The sequence below is a fragment of the Mobula hypostoma genome, chromosome 15 (assembly GCF_963921235.1).
Source record: "Mobula hypostoma chromosome 15, sMobHyp1.1, whole genome shotgun sequence".
NCBI classification, from domain to species: Eukaryota; Metazoa; Chordata; class Chondrichthyes; order Myliobatiformes; family Myliobatidae; genus Mobula; species Mobula hypostoma.
The window spans coordinates 77,229,437-77,236,754 of NC_086111.1; the positions used below are offsets into that span (position 1 = coordinate 77,229,437).

At 39.0% G+C, this 7,318-nt stretch overlaps 1 pseudogene; it reads right to left on the bottom strand.

Moving 5' to 3' along the window:
• Nucleotides 1-479: 479 nt before the first annotated feature.
• On the bottom strand, nt 480-7,048 carry LOC134357029 (probable G-protein coupled receptor 139; annotated as a pseudogene).
• Nucleotides 7,049-7,318: the final 270 nt, after the last annotated feature.

Here is a 7,318-nt window from a genome sequence, read left to right on the forward strand (position 1 = left end):
CTCCGATCCCCCTGTTCCACCGCACTTATCGGTGCTCCAATATTCAACATGTAAGTCCTTCCAAAGTGCAACAGCTCGCAGTTACCTGAATGAAATTACATCTACCACTTTTCAGCCCATTTTACCGGCTGGTCCAATGACTCTAAATGACTTTGGTAGATTTGGGGTAGTCTGGTAAGTTTGGGACACACGCCAATGACATTACGTCTGTGCTAGGTGTGAAGGAAAAAGCCGTTCCAGAGTTTTAAGTCCATAGATCTCTATAGGCATAACAGCAAATTATGTACGCTGTATTTCCCCGGCGTTATTTTCACATTGAAATCCCGCAACGTGTCTGTCCTCGCCATCCCCCGCGGCCAAAATCTACAGCAATTGCACCCCATATTACGGTCTGACATCTGCATTTCCACAAAACTAACATCGATTTTTCAAGCTTCCGTTAACATTGAGATTACAAAATGTTTCTGAAATCCTTGGTCTCAGTCCGCGATACCCGGGACACGAGAAAAGAGCTTATTTCTAGTCTCGAACTGTGAACTGGGGGAACTGGACCGTTCAACAGGCGAGGTTTCGGCAACACAGAATCGCACGCTGGAGCGGTGCAGTGCATCGGAACCAGGTGAACAGTGGGACTTGCAAGACAGAACTGTGGGTCACAAGGGCGGCACTGATCTACACTGACAAACGTAGGTCGTTCCACTCGGGAAGAGAGGAGGTTATAAACGGGTGAATGCAGAAAAAAAACGATTGAAAGCATCGTCAGTTGAACTGGAGTGATGAATCATGCCCGTTAGTAAAGCGAGTGAGTAATGAGAAGAAGATGTAATTACACGGGTCCCCATTGGTGCGGAGATTACCTGCATGAGTGGTGAATCAGTTGGGCCCGGCAGGGAAACATCACTCATTCATGACATCGCTGCAGCAACGAGGGTCAGTCTTTTATGACTGATTCTGGGATTTCAGAAACTTGGAGATTTCTACACCCAAAGGGCAAAGAATTTTCATTCTTTTCACATGTTTGCCATTCTTATTCTCGAATTGACTACTTTTTTATTGACTCTCGATTAATTCCATCTGTAATTGATTGCAATTAAGACATTATCGCTATTTTGGAAAATGCTCCAATGAAACTTTCTATTAAGTTAATGGATACTTCTTCTACTAATATACAATGGCGATTTAATTCTAATTTGCTTCAAGACTTGGACTTTGTCAAGGGACAGATTGATTTCTTCTTTTCAACTGATACTATGGAAGAAGTTTTCAACGGAACAGTATGGGATGCTTTTAAAGATTATATCCACGGACAGTTTATTTCCTATTCTGTTGGTTTGAAAAAAACGTACTAAAAATTAAATACCTTTGTTGGTTGATAAAATTAAAGAAATTGATAAAAAAAAAGTGCTATTGCTCCTAGCAAGGTGCTTTATAAACAGAGAGTTGAACTTCAAATGGAACATAGTTTACTATTAACATCCTCAATCGAAAATCAATTAATGAAAACCAGAAATCAGTTTTATATTCATAGTGATAAATCGGGTAAATTATTAGTTAATCAACTGAAATCTACTTTGGTTAAACGTCAAATTACTAAGATTCGTAAATATGATGATACTTTAACAGTTGATCATGACGAGATAAACAAAACCTCTCAAGAATTTTATACCTCTTTATCCCATTCTGACCTTCCTCATGATTTTAACATCATGCATGATTTTCTAAGAAAATTGAATTTTCCAAAATTATCACCCGAAGACTGTTTAACATTAGAAACTCCTATTACATAGGAAGAAATAACAGCTGTAATCTCATCAATGAATTCCGGTAAAGCACCTGGTCTGGATGGTTTTACAGTGGAATTCTTTAAGTCTTTTTCCTCTATTCTCTCTCCTTGGCTGTCTAGAATATTCAAAGAAGCAATCAGTTTAGGTAAATAACCACAATCGTTTTATGAAGCTTCTATTTCTTTAATTCTTAAAAAGAATAAAGATCCTACTGATTGTGCATCATATAGACCAATATCTCTTTTGAATGTAGATTCAAAATTTTTTTTCAAAAATTTTAGCAACTAGGTTAGAGAAGGGATTACCTCAAATTATATCTGTGGACCAAACAGGATTTATTAAAAACCGTTATTCATCTTTTAATATCAGGAGGTTAATGAATATTATTTGTACCCCCTTACTTAACACTCCAGAATGTATTATTTCATTAGATGCGAGAAAGCCTTTGATAGAGTTGAATGGCCATATTTATTTAGTGTGTTCGAGAAATTTAATTTTAGTCCGATATTTATATCCTGGATTAAGTTGTTATATCATACTCCTGTAGCTTCGGTTTGTACTAATAATCAAAGATCTCCCTTTTTTCATCTTTTTCGTGGTACTAGGCAAGGATGCCCTCTTAGTCCTTTACTATTTAATATCGCCCTTGAGCCTTTAGCAATTGCTATCCGTGACTCGCCCAATATTTTTGGTATTACCTGCGGAAATGAAATACATAAATTATCACTATATGCAGATGATTTGTTATTATATATCTCTAATCCGGAGAAGTCAATTCCTGCTATTTTAACGCAAACAACAGGAATTCTGCAGATGCTGGAAATTCAAGCAACACACATCAAAGTTAGTCCTGACGAAGGGTCTCGGCCTGAAACGTCGACTGCGCCTCTTCCTATAGATGCTGCCTGGCCTGCTGCGTTCACCAGCAACTTTGATGTGTGTTCCTGCTATTTTAGCTTTTTTGGCTCAATTTAGTAATTTTTCTGGTTACAAATTAAACCTTAATAAGAGTGAATTATTTCCCCTAAATAAGCAGGTTCCTATTTATGGATGTTCACCATTTAAATTGGTTACTGACTCTTTTATATATTTAGGGATTAAAATCACGAAAAAACATGAAGATTTATTTAAAGCTAATTTTTTTTACCTTTAATTGATTAGATTAAACATTTGTTTACTAAATGGTCAGCAATGTCTTTGTTATTGATCGGTCATTGATCAGTCGGATCAATGCTATCAAGATGATTATTTTGCCTAAATTGTTATATGTATTTCAATCGGCACCAATTTTTATTCCAAAATCTTTTTTTGATAATGTTAATTCAAAAATTTCTTCATATATATGGCAAAACAAAAACCCTAGGCTGGGTAAAGGGCATTTACAGAAATCTAAAAAAGGAGGGGGGTTAGCGCTCCCGAACCTTAGATTTTACTATTGGGCAATTAATATTTGATACTTAAAATTTTGGTTACGGGACTTGGATGTAATTTCAAGTCCACATTGGGTAAATCTTGAATGTAATTCATTACAAGGGTTTTCATTGGGTTCTGTTTTAGGGATTTCGCTTCCTTTCATTCTTTTTAAATTGTATGAACAAATGAATAGTCCAATAGTTAAGCATACTTTACGTATATGGTTTCAATTTCGAAATTTTTTTGGGTTGAACCAATTTATTTTAGCAAGTCCTATTATACCTAATTTCTTTTTTCAACCTTCCACTATGGATCAAGCTTATTTAGATTGGAAAATCAAAGGTATAGTACAATTTCGTGATTTATTTTTGGATAATTGCTTTATGTCCTTTGAATAGATAGATAGATAGATAGATATACTTTATTAATCCCGAGGGAAATTTGGTTTCGTTACAGCCGCACCAACCAAGAATAGGGCGTAAATATAGCAATACAAAAAACCCCAACAATCAAACACCGAAATGAAAACGATGCCAGATGGAAAATAAGTCCAGGACCAGTCTATTGGCTCAGGGTGTCTGACCCTCCACGGGACGAGCTGCAAGTTCGATGGCCACAGGCAGGGACGACCTCCCGTGCAGCCCAGTGTTGAATCTCGGTGGAATGTGGCCGAAGTCCAACAGTAAGAAGTTCAATATCCAGTGTGCAAACACGTTCCTCGATCGTAATATACCCCGGATTGCACCATCCGTTGTTAGCCAGAACAGTAAGCACTCAACTCCTTGACGCTTAACGCTCTCAGTGCACTTCCGGCCAGCCGGAACGGTATTACCCACCGAACTCCTCTTCTCCAAAAGTGTCTGTTGTCTCGACCCGGTCCTCTTTCCTCGGCTTTGTGATCCCCCTTTGTGTGTTTTCCTCCGGATTTCAGCAGGGGTGTCCACCGCTCTGTTCGCTAAGCCGGCCGGTCTTTGCTCGTCCGTGAAATACACAATGCGACTTTGCTTCTGTCCCGCGTGTCGGGATGTAACTGTTTCCAGCGCTAAAGAAAACCCAAATAAAGCTCTCTGTACCAGCATGTTAGAGAGGGTGCAGCTTCGACGTGTTACCGTGAGAGAAAAAATACAAAAAATAACGTAAATTAAAAAGTAAGAAGAAGAAAGTAAGAACAGATCGGAACGGCTGTACCAGGCTGCATGCACGACCGGCGCATGCGCACAACTATCTAATAAATATAATTTACCTAGATCTCACTTTTTTAGATATCTACAGGTTAGAAACTTTTAAGTTACTGTTTCTCCTAATTTTCCACATTTATATCCAATGGATATTTTGGATAAAAAATTAGATTTAAATCTTTTTCAGAAAGGTGTTGTAGCAATTATTTTTAATATAATTATGAATTTATGTCCTGATTTATCTAATAAAATTAAAACTGATTGGGAAAGAGAACTTAACATTACTCTACTGATTGAAAAATGGGAAAAAATTCTCCAGTTAATTAACTCATCCTCTATATGTGCTAAACATGTGTTGATACAGTTTAAAGTAGTGCTCAGGGCTCATATGTCCAAAGATAAATTATCTCGTTATTACTCTCATATAAATCCTATATGTGATGGATGTCACTCCGAGATAGCTTCTTTAACTCACATGTTTTGATCATGTCCTTTGTTGAAGAAATATTGGAAAGATATTTTTGATATTATTTCAACGGTTTTGAATATAGACTTACAACCCCACCCAATTACTGCTATTTTTGGGTTACCAATGATAGAATCAAATCATTTAACCTCTTCAGCTCGTCGGATGATTGCATTTCTTACTTTAATAGCTAAAAGATCCATTTTGCTGAATTGGAAAGAGATTAATCCTCCTACCACGTCTCATTGGTTTTCTCAAACTATGTTGTGTTTACATTTGGAAAAAGAAATAGAAGTGTTGTTTATAACCCCTCTATTAAATTCGTAAAGACTTGGAGGCCATTTATTCACCGTTTTCATATGATGTAATTTGACCATTTCCAAACTTATTTTACTTGTCTGTAATGTTGGTTTCTGGTTTAGTCAATTAATTCTGTTTAGATTAGGTTTTTTTGGAGGGGGGGGGTTATTATTTTTTTTCCTTTTTCATGATTTTTTTTAGATATTTTTCTTTGTTTTATATTATTAATTTGTATCCTATATCATTGGGAGTTTTATCATTAAGTGTTATCTGGCTTTATAATCACTCATGTTAATTATAACAATGTATTCCCAATAATTCTGTACTACTACCATGTTATGTTTATTTTTATGAAACTAATAAAAAGATTGAAAAAGAGAGCCAGGGGGTGTTTTATCGCGTCCTTCAGTTGCTCCCTGAACTTGGTCTGCGTGACGGCGTAAAGAGCCATGTTCATCGAGCCCAGTTCTCGCAGAGAATCAGGAGGAAGCGTCACCGCAGACGGTCGGTCCCACGCACGGTGCCCACAGCAGGACGAAATTGCCAGAGATGATCAGCAGTAAAACGAGGGATTTCCTGTGGCTCTCCATCTGCGGGTCCCTGGCAATCTGTCCCTTGTCAGCTCAGTGGAGCCTCCTGCGCCCTCTGCTGGTGGCTATAACATGCCAGACGGTTAATGCAACTCGTCAGCAGAACCAATAAGAATTGCATCACAGGAGTGAGGAGGTAATTAAATAAATCCATTGGTATTGCGACAGATAAAGGCACATAATATGCTGTTTCCCTACAAATAAATGGAGCAATTATCAGTGCATAATGCCCTGTGAGCCGAAAATACCAGGTAAGTGTTTCTTAAACAGCTAATCACAGTCACTGTCCCCAGAATCACAGCCGCAGGTTTCCCAGTGCAATATTTTGTTTTCAGCTTCTGACAACAAATGGCCACAAACCGGTCAAAGGTGAACGTGACAGAGAACCAGACCGAACAATCGGTGGCGGCGAAAAGCAGGACGGCATGAATTTTACATACTGGTGTACCCTAGACCGGAGGGAACGTTCCACTGGCACGTAGGTATCCGGAATCTTGCTCAATATCAGGTCCAGAACAACGACCATACGATCTGCCGCTGCCATGGCAACCAGGTAGTGAATGACAACTCTGGAGAGACCGCATTTTCCTCTGGACAAGATTAAAATCGTCACCAGGTTCACTACGAGGAGGAGAAAAAAATAATAATCAATTGACAGACAGCAGAAAGCGTTTTCTGTTAAGAATTTATCCGATTTGTGGCTAGTGGGCAGTGATGCTGGCGCTTAGTTGACAGAGCGGATGGCTGCAAGAATATTGCGGATTTGGATTATATTTCCAAATATTTGGATTTGGAAAATTAATTTGCATTGCTAACACAAGATCTGGAAGCAACTTGATTCGGCAGCTGATATTCTCGAGGGGAGATGAAACGACAGAAAAGAAGCAACGTTTCCAGGGGCAAGATATCAAAGCTCCGGTCATGAAATGATGTATGCAACGATTGAACAGAGTTTACCGATTAGATCATTGACCTGTACAGTGCCAAGAGTCACAGTGAACAGCATCGTTGCAGAATTTGAAGCTTTCAAAATTTCTTATACGGAGTGTGCGACAGCAGCAATAATTTCAAATGGGCGATAAACATGAGAAAACGTTAAATATTGTTGCATAGTTGAACTTTGGAGAGAGCCTCACCGGGAAGAGCAATGATAGCGAGGACGGGGGAGTAAATCACTTCAATGATTATTAATGCAACCACAATTCGAAGATCTATGGTCATCCATTCATAATTTTCAAAGATAAATTGAGCAGCCCGGAAGACATTCTTTGGAATTTCTGCTACATTCCACACTGCTGTTCCCGGACTCTGATCCATTACAGAACCAGCAAATAGATCCCCTCTAGTTCGCCTACCAGCCCCGACAGGGAGTTAAGGATGCCATCGTCTACCTGCTGAACCGTGTCTACGCCCACCTGGACAAGCCAGCGAGCACTGTGAGGGTCATGTTTTTTGACTTCTCCAGTGCGTTCAACACCATCCGCCCTGCTCTGCTGGGGGAGAAGCCGACAGTGATGCAGGTAGATGCTTCCCTGGTATCATGGATTCTCGATTACCTGACTGGCAGACCACAGTACGTGTTCTTGC